We start from the raw sequence: 16692 nt of genomic DNA on the forward strand, positions 1-16692 counted from the left end.
ACAGGCTCATTGTGGTTAATAATTGCTCCAGAATAATTTTACAGGGTGTAGGCTTTCAGAAACAAGGATTACTGAAAGATCCAGGTCTGAAAACATTTTTCAGTTCTATTTATACACCAAATTCTAGATAGTATGAAAGATTTTTGTTGTTGATATTGTTTTTAAATCAGCTTATCCCAGTGTAAATCATTTTTGCTTTTCCTTACTTTGAGAAATCTCTTAAGGTATTTTTTCCTGAAAGAGATGAACTGGTGTATAGTTTCCCCATTCAAGAGAATGGAGCTTCACAATGTAAGACTGCCATAGGAATATATTATGAATATAAGGTTAGTGTTAACAAGGCTCTACTTTGTATGAACAACCTCTAATTTATAAGTTTATTCAAACATAAACTTTAGTTCAAAGTGTGTACTTTTAAAAGCGATGTTTATCATCTTCCTGTATTCTTTATCTCATGGCTACTCTGATCAATTAAAAGAGCAAGGCAGTAAAAAAAAAAAAAAAGTTAAATTATAAAAAAAGAAGGCAAGACAAGACACCATGGATGTAGAATAACAAAATATTTTAGTGAACCATAATATTTTAATATAAATTATGACAAATAACATTCAATTTTATAATTTTTCAAGTTGAAAATGCTTCTGTAAGAATTAGAAGTAATCAAAACCACAATGAGATACTATCTCATACCTGTTAGAATAGCTATAATCAACAAGACAAATAATAACAAATGTTGGAGAGGATGTGGAGAAAAAGGAACCCTCATACACTGCTGGTGGGACTGCAAATTGGTACAGCCACCATGGAAAACAGTATGGAGTTTCCTCAAAAAACTAAGAATCGATCTACCATGTGATCCAGCAATCCCACTGCTGGGTATTTACCCTAAACACTTGAAAACTCATATCTATAAATATATTTTCACACCAATGTTCATAGCAGCATTATTCACAGTGGCCAGGACATGAAAGCGACCGAAGTGTCTTATAATAGATGATTGGATAAAGAAACTGTGGTACATATATACAGTAGAATATTACTCAGCCAGAAGAAGAGATGAAATACTGCCATTTATGACAACATAGATGGACCTCGAGATAATCATGCTAAGTGAAATAAGTCAGACAGAATAATTTGAAAATCACAAGGTATCACCTATATGTGGAATATAAACCTAAAAGCAACAAATGAACAGGACAAGCAAACAGAGACTCATGGACATGGACTAATGGTTACCAGAGGGTAGGGGGTGGGGGGAGGGGATGTAGACGGGGTAAAGGGGATCAAATATATGATAGCTGAAAGAAATTGGACTTTGGTTGGTAAACACACAATAGAATATACAGATGTCGAATGATAATGTACACCTGAAAATTACATAATTGTATTAAACAATAAACTTAATTTTTAAAAAGTTTAAAAAAATAATTAGAAGTAGAAGATTTCACGTTTAGAGTAATATCTTTTGTAAAAAGCAGTCGCTATGAAGTCAATAAATTTAAGTTTATTTCTAGTTGTTTTCATTTATTAATTCTATGTACCTAGGGCAAAGTATTTAACTCTCTGAGCTTCAGTATTCTTATCTCTAAAAGAGGAAAGAACAATTAAACCTGAGCTTCCTACCTCAGGGGTTATTGTGAGAATCATGTAACCTATATATTCTAAGATAACACACAAGAATCATATAAGATAACACAAATAGTCAGGTTAGGCCAGGTTATGCTGTGATAACAAACAAGACCAAAATCTCAGTGACCTAAGCAACAAAAGTTTATTTCTTGTTCATAATACAAAACCATAACAGGTAAGCTGGGGATTAGCTTGTGATCATTTAGGAGCCCAGAATGACACAGTAGCCATTATCTCAAACATTGCTAATAACCAAATACAGAGAAAAAGAAGTATCTGAAGGCAATCATACCATCCACTTGGAAATGACACATCACTTCTGCTCATAATTCATTGGCCAGAACTATTTACAAAGGCCCATTCAACCTCAGAGAGGTCAGAAAGTACAAGCCCACTATGGAATAGAACCCGGATGATCTGGAGTACAACATTAACTACCACCACAGTTTTTGAGGGGAAATGAAAAATGGCAAAGTGCTTTACTAGGGAAAAGTTTATTTATAAAAGTGTACTGGAGATTTCTGAAAATTAGGGCTAACATGAATTAAGCTACTATCAGTACTCTTTTGTGATTTAGCTCTCTAAAGATAACTTAGTTGAAGGTCATTAAATTAAATGATATGGCTATATTTCCTTGCAGTTACAGACAACATTGACCCAGAGTTTTCTCACATGAAGCTTGACATTTTATTTGACTCCAAGCCAAATCACAGGTTTCCTAACTTACAGATCCTTAGACATTCACTGAGATACTTATTAAAAAAAATAGATTTTGATGCAACAATATTTCTTTCTGTGCTCTTGAAGGAGCAAAAATAGTGATAAATAATTGTTGTATATATGATTTATTAATAAATCAATCTCCAAGATTTTTTGTAGTCAGACATAAAGGAATAAGAAAGAGGCAACTTTAGTTAGTATTGCACAGTGGAACAAAAATTCAAGTGCTGATAACCTCTCCTTTGAAAATATTTTTCATTGTGAAATTAGGTGTCAGTTCACAAGCAGACTTGTTTTTCCTAAGATTTTAGGGCTGGGGTGGCAAATTGGTGAAAGATGATGATGACTTGGTTCAGGTAATTACTGTGAATGGCAAGAACTTGTCAAATTCTGGACATAGTTTAAATGTATAGACAATAGGGTTGGATAAATACTGAAAATGAGATTGAGAGAAAGAAAGGAGACTAAGATCACACCAAAGTTTTTGGACTGAGCAACTAGAAGAATGGAGCTCCCATTAGTTGAGATGAGAAACACTGCAGAAACAAAAAGCTTTGGTGTGGTGGGAAGGAGGCTGTTTTTGACACATTAAATCTTCTTTAAGGAGCCCTTTGCAAATTCTCTGCTGAGAGTCAAGAACAATGAACCTGTTTCAACAAAAATAGGAAAAAGTTTAACTTTAAAGAAGTAGTATTGAAGAGAATCCCAGGAATCATTAGGAAATCTGTGTTCTAATCACTTAATACTTAGGTATCTGGGTTCAAATCCTGGAATTACCATTTACCATATGGTATTACCTTGAATAAGTTACTTAACCTCTCTAGAGATTTTTGTTCCTTCATTTGTCAAGTGGGTATAATAACTTCACTACTTGATAGATTTATCCATATTGTGTGCTTAATACAGTGCACTGCACATAATGAGCAGACATTAAATATTTGCCAGGAGTTGCCAAAGCAATAGCATGATTTGTCTCTCTTGTGAGAGCTCATTAAATACAAGGGTATCTCTCATTCTTCTTTTATCTAGTACCTCTAAATTAATGAAACCCTGATGCTGAGGGGAGCTGAGAAGGCCTGAAACATGAACCCCTTTCCTGGAACTAACCATTTAATCATCATTCTAGCTAAATCCAGGTAGTGATGATGGGAACAGTTTTATACAAGTAACAGAGATTGAGTAGATCTTTGACTGTATAGTTGTGAGAAAAATTATGTCAGATAAAAAGAAGAGCCCAAAGAAAAGCAGAGAAATAGAAAGATATATGATATTGTCTCTGCTCAGATTCTTCAGCACCTACCTAAATCTCTGTAGAGTCCCAGTACATAACTCATTTATATTTTTGCACTAGGCTAGTACCATCAAGAGGGATATATGTAAGAGAATGAATCAGAGTAACCTAAAAGGAAGTTGTGATATGAAGAATATACCTTGGAATTAGGAGATCAGCCTTCTGTTCATTTTTACCTTGTTCTGTTCATTTTTCCTTTGTCTGCCATGTTCTTCTTATGATTTTGTCAGCATATACTGCCAAGCAATGAGAGGACAGAGAAAGAAAAAAAGCAAGTAGGATCCATTCCACACTCTTGGGATCACAGTTCTCTTTTGATAAAGAGGGATTCCTCTCTCTCAGAGTTTTAAGTACCTCCCTGGCCACCATTTTGGGGCTAGGGCAGGAAAGAAAGGAAAAATAGTAATTGAAATGATTTTCAACTGCTAAGTTTTAACTGGTGTGAGCAGAGAAAATCCCTGAACTTTAGTTTCTATATTTAGTCAAACTTTTAGGCTTGTTGTGAGGATCAAACAATATTCATGTGAAATTTATTTTAAAAGTTATAAATCTAGTTGTAAAGTGTAATGAACTATTAGAGTACAATGAAAATCTCAAAATGTAAGCTATAATTGTAGATTAAGAGTACTTGAGAAAGGTTCCAATTCTGAGGAAGATGGTGTAAGCACACTCTTCTACACTGTCTAAATGTAGTATAAATGCAGAAGCAACTATATGAAGATGATGAAAAGTAAATTTTAGCAGGAAACCTTAGGAAAGAGGCCAAGATTTGAAGTTACACCAAACCAGCGGTGATTTTCCTATTTTTTTCCCATTCCAGAATCATCTGGCATAGACTCAAGGGAAGCTCCAGACCAAAAGTGTACATAGATGAGGAGCAAAATAGCTCTAACAAAAGTTCTCTCTTACTGGGAAAGGGGTTGTAGGAAAGAGGAATCCTATGGGTCAGAGAAAGTGGAGGAAATTTCCTGCTTTGAAAATCATTTCAATTACTATTTTTCCTTTCTTTCCTGCCCTAGCCCCAAAATGGTGGCCAGGGAGGTACTTAAAACTCTGAGAGAGAGGAATCCCTCTTTATCAAAAGAGAACTGTGATCCCAAGAGTGTGGAATGGATCCTACTTGCTTTTTTTCTTTCTCTGTCCTCCCATTGCTTGGCAGTATATGCTGACACAATCATGAGAAGAACACGGCAGACAAAGGAAACTAGAGCCCAGTTTTTTGTGTCGTGAACCAGAAAGGGAGGACTGTGGAAGCCAGAAGGCACTGGGGAAATCATGGTGAAGAGGAAAGTCAAGAAGTCAAACCATAAAGTTGTGCATGTACTCCTGGACTAACCAAAGAGCTATACATGCATGGATCTGATTCCAAATAGCTTACCACAGGGTGGCATTCACATGATAGCAATCTTAATAGCACTATAAATACTTCTAAAACTGAAACAACATTTGGACAACAGACCACAGGGGAAAGATCAAAACAAAAATATCAAATTTCTTCTTAAGATTTAAGCAAAACCCAGAGTAAATCTGTTATTTAATTCAGGATACAATTAAAGATTACTTACCATATAAAGAATCAGGAAAATATCAACTCACAAGGAAAAAGACAATCAATAGATGCTTTGGTGATGCAAATGTTGGAATTATTCACTGAAAATTGCAAAGAAGTTATTATAATATGCTTCAAAAAATTAAGAGAGACCATTTTTTGAAACAAATGAGAAACCTCAGCAAAGAAATAAAAGAGATAAAGAATAAAATACAACAGTATGATTAAAATACTTGATAACCTAAAAAATATTCACTACACAGGATCAACAGCAAAATGGAGATGACAGAATAGTGAGTTAGTAAACCTGAAAATTAATCAATAAATATTATTCTAAACAGAGACAAAAAAAATTATTAAAAAGTGAAGAAAGCCTTGGGCCTCTAGAACAATTTTAAAAGGTCTAAGTTTTGCGTTATCAGAGTCCCAAAAAGAGAGGAGAAAGAACACGGAACATAAAAAATATTTGAGGAAATAATGGCTGAAAACTTCCTTGACAAAAGACACAAGTCTACAGATTCTAGAAGCTCAATAAACTCCAAATATGATCATTTTAAACAAAGCAATGTCAACATACATCATAGTCAAACTGCTAAACAATAAGATAAAGAAAAAGGCCCAAAAGCAACCAGAGAAAAACAATACATTACCTCTAGGGTAGCAGTGATTTGATAGATGAGAATTCTCATAAGAAACCATGAGAGTCAGAAAGATATGGAATCTTCAAAGTGCTGAAAGAAAAGAACTATCAACTCAGAATTCTATATCCAGTGAAAAGGAAAAAGAAAAAAAGAAATTCTAAGATAAAGAAAAGGTAAGGAAATTTATCACCATAGACATGTGCTAAAAATGTCAAAGGAAGTTTTTCAGACTGAAGGAAAATGATACAAGAAGGAAATTTGAGACCTTAAGAATGAAAAGTAACAGAAATGATAAAAGCTGGATAAATATAATTGATTATTCTTCTCCTCTAAGTTCTTCCAAATATGTATGCCTGTCAAAAGCAAAAGTTATTGCTTTCAAAAAACATTGTCTTGATGGAATTTTCAATGGATGTAGAAGTAATACATTTGACAACTACAACATAAATGGGAGACGTAAAGAAACCTACTGAAATGTTCCACATTCTCCATGAATTGGTAGGACAGTAATTCTAAGTATAAAGTGAAAATTTAAATATATATGTTGTAATCTTTAAAGAAACCATTTTTTAAAAAAGCTGTATAAAGAGGCAATAAAAAAACCTCAATAGATAAATTGGAATAATGAAAAATATTCAAATAATCCAAAGAAAGCAATGAAAGAGAAACAGAGGAACAAATCATAGAGGAAATAAAAAAGAAAACAGATAATAAAATGGCAGACCTAATCCCAAACATACCAATATTTATTCAACATAAATAGTAGAAGAAGACAAACTAAAAAACAGAGGTCATCAGAATGACTCTTTAAAAGACTCTTTAAAAGTCTCAACTACATACTGTCTATAAGAAACCTATTTTAAATATTATGATGTTGGAAAGTTAAGTGTAAAATAATGGAAAAAGATATATCATGCAAACATTAATCTAAAGAAAACCTGAGTGGCTATATCAATATCAGACACAGTACACTATAGAGCAAGAAAAATTATTGAGAATCAAGAGAGACATTATTTACAATAAAAGGGTAAATTTACAAGATGTTAAAAAATCCTAAATGTGTATATACCTAATATTAGAACTTTAAAATACATAAAGCCAAAACTGATAGAACTAAAAGGAAAACTAGACAATCTTCAATTTACTTAGAAACTTTAACATTCCTTTCTAAATAGCTGATAGAACAAGTAGACAAAAATAAAAATTGTAAGACTAGAAGTACTAAACAATACTATTAACCAACTGGATCTAATTGATTTTTATACAACATTCATCCCAACAAAAACAGCTTATATATTTTTCTCAAATGCACGAGGAACATTCACCAAAATGAGCCATGTACAGCATTGCTTTGATGCCGATGACAGCACCAGAAAATAAAACTAATTTCTTTCATTAATATAGACAAATGAATATTCAACAAAATGCAAAAAAATTAAACTCATAAGCATACAAGAATAATATACAATGACCAAGGGAAATTTGTCCTGGGAATCCAGCCAGGCTCATTCAATGTTTGAAAATCAACCAATGTAATCAAACCATATTAATAGACAAAAGAATAAATCCATATGATTGTATCAATTGAAACAAAAAAAGCATTTGACAAAATTCAACATTTCTTCATAATAAAAACTACACAGATAACTAGGAATAGAAAGGAAACTTTCTTAACCTGATGAAAGACATCTGCAAAAATCTACAACTAACATCATGATTCATGGTAAAACAATGAATCCTTTCCTCATCAGATAGAGAATAAGGCAGGACTGTCCATTCTCTCCACTTTCATCCAACACTGTACTGAAAGTCCTAGCCAATACAATAAGGCAAGGCAACAGATTGGAAAGTTAGAATTAATCTGTTCCTATTTACAGATGACATGCTTGTATATGTAAACAAACAAACAAACTCATGGAATCAACATAAAAATTTATAGAACTATGTGAGTTCAGCAAGTTTGCAGGTTTCCAAGTTCAATACTCAAAACTTAGTCATATTTATATATACTAGCAATGAACAATTAAAAACTCACTTAAAAAATAGCATTCATAATAGGTCCAAAAGAGTGAAATATTTAGGAATAAATCTAAACTTCAAAACACTGATCAAAGAAATAAAAGAAAACCTAAATATATTGAGAGGCAAACCTTGTTCATAGATTGGAAGACTCAATATAGCTAACATGTGACTTTTCCTCAAATTGATGTACAAATTAAATCAAAATTCAAGTGGGAATTTTTCGTAGAGATAGACAAACAATTCTAAATTTATATGGAAAAGCAAAGGAATTTGAATAACCAAAAAAACCTTTTTTTTAATTGTGTGACTTTTACTACCTGATTCTAATTTCTATAACACTACATTAATCAGTAAATTATGGTTTTAGCAAAAGGATAGCCATGTAGAGCAATGAAACATAATAGAGCATCCAGAACTAGGCCCACACAGTCAAGGTCAATTGATTTTGACAAAGTTGCAAAGTTAATTTGAGAAAGATAATTTTTTCAACAAGTGATATTGGAACAATTGGACATTCACGTGTTAAGAAAAAAGAACCTTGACCTAAACTTTATATTCTATGTCAAAATTAAGTCAAAGTGGATTAGAGATATAAATATAACACATAAAACTGTGAAAGTTTAAGAAGAAAACATAGCAGAAAAATCATCATGATCTGGGCTTAAGCAAAAAATTCATAGAATCAACACCAAAAGCATGATTCATAAAGAAAAGAATGACAAATTGAAATTTATCGAAATTAAGATTTGCCCTACAAAAGACACTGTTAAGAGAATAAAAAGACAAAGTTAAAACTGGAAAAAATACTTACAAATTACATATCCAACAAAGTACATTTGTATAGAATACATAAGGAACTCTTAAAACCCAACAGTAAAAAATAAACAATTAAAAATAATGAGTGTGATAGAATTATTCTGTATCCTGATTGTGGAAATGGTTATATGAACTCATACATGTGTTAAAACTTGCAGAAATGCACACAATCCCAAAAAGTCAATCTTATTGTTTGTTCATTTAAAGAGGAAAATTATAAAAGGAATACTTAAAAGAATAGTAATTGTATTCTAAAAGAATAAAATTGCTACCAGGGAAAGTAAATGAAAAGAGATGGAGATCAACTCATTTTGGTGGTTCATAATGTGAATAATATGGATACTAAAGAGAAATTACAAGTCATTACAAATTTGATGACTTAATTGTCATAGCTAAGACTCAAAGGAAGAGAATAAAAATTAAAGTCAAAGTCTAGAATATTATGCTTATTAATCTCAAGGTGGACATTGGTTGGAAGATTCTAAGTTTCAATAACAAATTGCCCAAAACGTAAACCATTGTGATTTAACACATAAATTCTAAGAAAATAGATTTTGCCAAAAAGATGTAGAGTACAGAACAGAGGTTCAGAAGAAAGACATCCAGATGGTAATTAGAAAACAAGAATGATGGAAAGGCACTTTCTCTATTAAAATTCCTTTATATGAAAGAAATTAGCTTTTTCTGAATTTTCTGATTTTCTGAATGCTTTTTCTCTCTTACTAAACTCTATGTTTCTTGAGTATAAAAGTCAAGGTAGAAGGGCCTCAGGGGTGACAATCTTGTTAGGTGTAAGTGGTGGAGGTGGAGTGCTCCTAGGGTATATATGTAGAAAGTGCTTTAAAATATTAGATGTAGTACTTTTCTTTCTATCTTGTGCTTATTTGGGATAGGTGATGATGAATAATAGAGACTGAAGTGGATCTAACTACACCACACCCTAACTACCCACTGACACCATCAGTGATACAAAATACATAGTTCATGTTTATATCCTCTGCAATACTGAGCATTGGTATATAGAAAGAGCTTAATTAACACCGTTCAATTGAAATTGAGTAGAACACTTCCTGCAATTCTAAGTTGTCTCCTAAATTCTCGGAGAAAATCAGGTCGTATGAGATAGGGTATAAAAGATGTTGAGAAAAGGGGCCAATCAAAGAATAATTCTATCCCTTATGCTAAATTCTTAGATTAACTCTGGTTCTCAATTAAACATAGATATTATTTAGGGTGAGTGCAGAAAACTGAAATTTTTATGTCCTTGGAAGAACTTACAATTGCAAATAAGCACAAAATCTTAAGAAATTATAATGTTCTCAGCTGATAATAACTTCTCATACTCCTCATAAAGTTCATTATATTAGTAAACACATTTATTTTGAGAATGAATGTAATTGTTTCACTAGAAGTCACAAAAAGTTATCAATTATGATCTCCAAAAGTTAAGAGTTTTGAAACATAAACACAATTTTTAATGAAGTCAGGGTATCTAATGAAGTATTTAAGGGAAGAAAAAAAATGACCTTTGGATCTGTTCTTGCTTTGCCTGGGTGATTAATTTTTTTCTTTTTTTTTTTTCTTTTTCTTTACACACCCTGCCATAAACTTTTTTATTTACACTTTACTGTAACTGACTTCATGTCATTTGCTCTTGCTCAATAACAATCAGTTAACAGCAAAGGCAGGTGTTCTCAAGGATGTGGCCTTTTCATAGAGTGAATCCATACAGTTTTTTTTTTTAATCATCATAAAAAACATAAAGATAAAACTCATTCTAGAGTCTGGCAGGGAAAAAGATATATGCAAAAAAAGCTAAGGATGGAGATCTGGAATAGTAAAAATTGGTAGTAACCTACCCATTCTAAATTTATTTGTTCCCTTTTTTTTTAGCAGTTGTATTTGTTTAATCACACCAGCGATGGTTTCTGCTAGCACCTTAATTTTTACATGGCTTTTGTTCTACCTTTTTGCATTATGTTTAGGTATAAAAATTATAATTAAACTTTTGGTTGAATTTCTGTAAAGTTTGAGTCTGCTGATCTTCTGAGATCATAACAATACTCCACTTTCCTACTCTCTTCACCAATGAACAATTTTTTTCCTGCTATCCTACTTGATAGAAATACATTATTTTTCCTTTCATTTTCCCACCTCTATGCATGTGAGTACCAAGTTCACTCCAAACTGTACACCTATTCTTCCAGAATTTCCTAGTCCAATCTTCTGGTCAAATCAAGTTCTTCAGGATGGTCTGAGGATGTCCTCAAAAGTTGCCCCCCTTTTTCTCTTTGTCCTTTCTCCCACCAAATTACCACCATTAAGAATAATCTTTAGCTGCATATTGGTAGAGCTTGGAGTTGAGGCCACCAACTGGCCAATGAACTCACAAGTGTAGGTAGTGTGCTACATATAAGGGCAAGTTTTTTACTAACACCACAAGGGTCTCTAGCCCAATGAGTGGAGTTCGATAGCAATCCTTGCTAAAGTGTTATTTGAACGTATGAGAACTTTAAGGAGAGATGAAAGCATTTAAAAATGGTCTGTTTTTCTCTGTATTTATTGCTCTACTTGGGCCTCTCAAGCATTATTTGTCTTTTCTGTTTTCAGACCAATTTGATGAATCCTGCTCTAAGATCTTAAAAAGGGGTACTAGCCCAGGAAGTTCACACGCATGACGCCTTCTCCCATGAAAACCTATGGGAGGTCATGCCTGATCTCTATTTTTACAGAGACCTTGAAGAGATTGAAAAGCAAGAGAGGCCACTGCTGAAAAGGCCACTCCTAAGTTCATTTCTACTCACGCTAAGGACACAGACTAGTCTAAAAGCAAGCAGGTGCCCTCTGTGCCTGTTCATCAGTTCCCCACTGAAGATCAGGGTGCTCGCTGGAGACTGGTCTGCATCCCTCACTGCTCAGGCCATTGAATCTGTAGGAATGACCATTGAGCAGTCTTCAGCTGTTCTTTCACAGACTCTTAAACAAAATCAAAATAAGGTTGACAGAAAAGAAACAGTTTCTAAAAGTGTGTCCATTAAAAAATAAAAAGAATAATCTTTAAACAAGAAACATCCTGGGCATAGTTAAAAATTAATGTGTAATTTGAGGAAGCCTACCTAGCCATTAGGAAATTGACTTACATTAATTTATTAGTTATTTAATGGCCTGGAGGAATGGTATTCGGCAGCTAAAAGTAAAGGCTTAAATTAATCTGGTCTTGGAGCAACAGTGAGGGCGAGGATGAAAAAGAAAAAGCATAATAAGGAGAGAGAAGTGGATAGATTGAGAGATTGGTGATGATCAGGGTAATGATGGTAGTCGGAAAAGTAGGCATCATTAAAGAAGTAACAGAAACAGTTATCAAAAAGGCAGATTTTGCTAGACAATAAATAGAGTCTAGACGATCCTCCTTAGGAGTGTTTTGATTTGAGAAGATCTCTTAATCTGAAATCTCAACCCTAATAGTCTGAAGGCCATTCACGTTGTTTTTTTTGTTTTTTTTTTTAATGAATTTCTTTAGTTTTAGACATTTCCTCATTTAAGTTCACATACCTTAAGAAGGTGGCTATGATGCCAAAATCTTATATTGACCCTTAATTCCATTTTCTAAATTAACAATTTAAAAGAAATTTCATACATAATAGCCAAATTGGTTAAGATGGTTTTGTATGCAAGGAATAGAAAGCTCCCCTTAAAATTAATAATATACTAAAGGGAACTTATCTTCTTACCTAATGAAGAGGCTCTGGGAACAGTTAGGATTTGAGCATGGTTTGGTCCAAATTTTCACAGTTATCAGGACTCTTTATCTTCTCTTCTGCAATTTTCTCAGCTCTGTCCACCAACATGGGTTGACTTTGTTCTCAGCTAGTCTTCCCTAATGCAAACGGTATAGCTGTTGGTAGTTCACAGTGCTACATACTTCCTCATTCACATCCAGAAGGAGAAAATGTGTTTTTCCCCAATAATAGAACTCTTGAGCTCCAACTTGATTGTACCAAATTGGGATATTTACACTTAGCCTTGAGCCAATCATGTGTCAAAAGAAATGATATTACCTTAAATAACAAATCTGAGAGCTCACTCTGTTATAGTTAGAAGAGGCTGAACACAGGGGAGACAACCACAATGTTCACTGTGGACTTTAATAGATGGAGAGAGAAGCCCAGAGCTGGGACATCAGCTAGGGTAGGCCTGGGCAGGTTGTTTTAGAGGTAAGTCCTGTTTTATTGGGTATTTTCTGAAGACAGTAGGCATCTGGCAGGGTAGGTGATGCCAGGAAAGAAGAGGAGAAACATGCAAACGACATATTCCACTATGAGACTCTTCCCTTTCCAGTGGTAAACTCATGGCACGTACATGATCTGCCACATTCTCAGCATAATGACCAGGGTGACTGTGCTGGATCATTGAAAAATCTGTGTCATCTACATCTACAGAGAAGTTTAACTTGCCAGTCCAGTCTAGATCCTTTTGGTACGTTTTGCTGATCCTCTGCACTAAGTGGAAGTAACCATCACCCTACTTTCCTAACCCCTCTCCAGAAATAGTCTTTGGTTCTCAATATAGTTCTGCCTTCTAGTCTGAAATGAGCGTATTCCTGTATCACACTGAAGTTAGTTAAAAACAACTAGGTTGTTTTCTGTTATTTCAAAAGAACTTTACCCTTATATCTTCAATTTTGAAGACTTGTAGTCAACCTAAACAGAGTTAGAGATTGAAACTATTTTGCTTTTAAACACTTCATTTGCCAGAATAAATGCTAAAAATGATTAATGTTAACTACTGTTTTTTAACTAAGTAGGACAAGCTAAAGCAGTGGTGTTAGCCCCTAGCCGCACATCAGAATCATTTAAGTGCCTTGACCTTTCCTGGAATGATTCCGATTTAATTAGTCCAGAGTGAGGCGTTGGCACAAACATTAAAAAAAATTTTTTTTGTATTGAGATATAATTCACATGTTATAAAATTCAACTATTTAAAATGATATTAAGTATATTTACAGAGTTGGGGTACCCACATTTTTAATGCTCCTCAAGAGTTCTAATATTCATATAGATAGGGTCGAGAACACTGAGCTAAAGCAAATTGTTAGACTTTGAGACAACCTAATAATCAACTGAGCTCTAAGTTAAAAATTATTCAAAAAATATTCTAAATTCTGTGGCTTTTAAGAAATTAATAGACAATTTTTAAGCTCAGCTTTAAGGTCACAGCAAAATTTAGTGGCAAGTACAAAGCTAAAATTATTTTTTTAACAATTAAATTCTCTAATTCAATTTAATTTATTGGTATTCTAAGTCTGAGGGAAAAAAACAGAAAAATCATTAATAATGTTCATGTTTTCTTAGGGAAAAAATTCACAAAATGGTTATTCTCCTTGTAAAGAGTTATTTTGTATTCATGTAAAATGTAAGATAAAATCAAAATATGGTTTTTGCTCTTTTTGAAAAATCTATTTACAATTTATTGATCAACACTTTCATAGCTCTCTTTTATTGGAGAGATAAAGCACTTAAACAAAATTCCAGTGATAAATAACTGAAAATATCCAATATTAATCTAATCCCTATGCATTCCTTTCTACCTTTGATATAAAAGATTAAAAAGTATTGCAGATATGTGCCTATATATATTTATCTCACAAAAGTGTTATTTGCTTTAAAGAAAATATTGATCATCTCAGCTAAATTTAGTTTACAGAAAACATCTATAACCAGAAAAGTTTTAATATGGAATATTTAGTATAAAGAGTTGCCTAAACTATTATAAATAAAAACGTGATCACACTACTAGTTTTTGAACCATATTAAAGCAAATAGAAGTTTGTGTAGCCATTTGGTGAATTTAAACTGTGTAGTCAACTAAACAGGTCCACTTTACAACCAAATACTATCTTTAGTGCTGGGTGTAAAAAAGCAAAAATATAAAAAGCAATGTAGAGCATAGTGGTTAGGAAAGAATCGTGGAGTCAGGAAAACCTGTTGGGGTGCCTCCACAAATTGTCACTGTGGTTTTAGGGAAGATATTCTCTCTAATCTTAATTTCCCCATTTCAAATATTGGGGAGAGTTAATGGTACCTACTTTTTAAGGCAATCATAAGTATTAAATGGGGGCAATATATGTAAAGTGCTTAGCTTATGACCTGGTACATAATAAATACTTAACTAACATGAACTGACATAACATCATTGTTGAGTGTCCCTAGAGGGAAAAGAGACTCTATTATTGTTTCTCTAGTCTTGTTACTGAAAATGAGCATGAGAGAGCACAGGGAACCATACGCAATTTAGTTTAACTTTGAGGATGAAGATGGTAGATGAGCCTGTATAGACAAGCAATAATGCTAGAAATGCATTTCAGATTAGTAGATGGGATTGAAGAAGAAAAAGGAGATAAAGAAAATAGGGTGGATAAGGTGCTGTGAAAGATCAGATTACATTAAGGAAATATTCACTCCCTCCCCACATCTCTTCATAGAAGAAATACCCCTCCATCCCCTTTGGTGTTAGCTTCGACTCTATGACTTTCTTTGACCAATGGAATGTGGGCAAAATGAGAATGTGCTCATTAAAGTTTAGGACTTTTATTTAACCTTTAGTATTTTATTTTATTATTAGTTTCAAGTATACAATACATTGGTTAGACATTTTTATAGTTTATAAAATGATCCCCCTAATTGCTCTTTCTCTCCTCTGGCTCTCTACCTAGCCATTACATTAATATTAACTGCATTCCCTATGCCATGATCCCCATCCTGTGACCATCTATCAACTACTAATTCGTACTTCTTTAACCTTTCACCCCTTTCTCCCAGCCCTCCCAAACCCCCTCTCCTCTGGCCATCACCAGGTTGTCCTCTATATTTGTGTCTGTTTTTTATTAGTTTTTTCTTTTTGTTCCTTAGATTCTACATATAAGTAAAATCATACACTATTTATCTTTCTCTGTCTAACTTATTTCACTCAGCATAATGACCTCTAGGTCCATCCACGTCATTGCAAATGGTAGGATTTCATTTTTTTTTTTAATGGCTGAGTAATATTCCATCATAGATATGAACCATAACTTTTTATCCAATCATCTGTTGTTGGGCATTTAGGTTGTTTCCATATCTTAGCTACTGTGAATAGAGCTGCAGTGAACATAGGGGTGCATGGATCTTTATGAATTATTGTTTTGGTTTTCTTTGGATAAATACCCAGAAGTGCAATTTTTAAGTTTTTGAGAAACCTCCAGGCTATTTTCCATAATGATTGTACCAATCTGCAATCCCACCAACAGTGTATTAGGGTTCCCTTTTCTCCACATCCTCGCCAACACTTGTTTTTTGATTTATTGATGATAGACATTCTGCCAAGTGTGAGCTGATAGCTCATCATGGTTTTAATTTGCATTTCTCTGATGATTAGTGACCTTGAACATCTTTTCATATGTCTATTGGCCATCCGTATTTCCTCTTTGGAGAAATATCTGTTCAGGTCTTCTGCCCATTTTTTAAATGGATCGTTTGTATTTTTGTTGTTGTTGAGTTGTATGAGTTCTTTATATATTTTAGGTATTAACCTCTTAACAGATGTATCATAAGCGAATATTTTCTCCCATTCAGTTGGTTGTCTTTTCATTTTGTTGATGATTTTCTTTGCATACAAAAATTTTTTAGTTTGATGTAGTCTCATTTGTTTATTTTTCCTTTTGTTTCCCTTGCCTGAGGAGATAATTTCAAAAAGAAATTACTAGTAGCAATATCAGAGAGATACTGCCTATGTTTTCTTCTAGAAGTTTTATGGTTTCAAGACTTACATTTAAGTCTTTAACCCATTTTTGAGTTTATTCAAGTATACAGTGTAAGAAGTTGGTCCAGCTTTTTTTTTTTTGCATATATCTGTCCAATTTTCCCAGCACCATTTATTAAAGAGACTGTCTTTATCCCATTGTATATTCTTGCTTCCTTTGTCATATATTAAATGTGAGTATAAACGTTGATTTATTTCTGGGCTCTCCATTCTGGTCCATTGATCAA

General features: G+C 33.3%; 1 non-coding gene across 1 annotated transcript; it reads left to right on the forward strand.

Annotated features, from left to right (window-relative positions):
• Nucleotides 1-11004: 11004 nt before the first annotated feature.
• LOC112478928 lies at nt 11005-11159 on the forward strand. The gene has a single exon (XR_003046006.1). It is a non-coding gene; the product is annotated as a small nucleolar RNA SNORA62/SNORA6 family (small nucleolar RNA).
• Nucleotides 11160-16692: the final 5533 nt, after the last annotated feature.

This window comes from Pteropus alecto, unplaced genomic scaffold (genome assembly GCF_000325575.1).
Source record: "Pteropus alecto unplaced genomic scaffold, ASM32557v1 scaffold63, whole genome shotgun sequence".
Taxonomy (NCBI): Eukaryota; Metazoa; Chordata; class Mammalia; order Chiroptera; family Pteropodidae; genus Pteropus; species Pteropus alecto.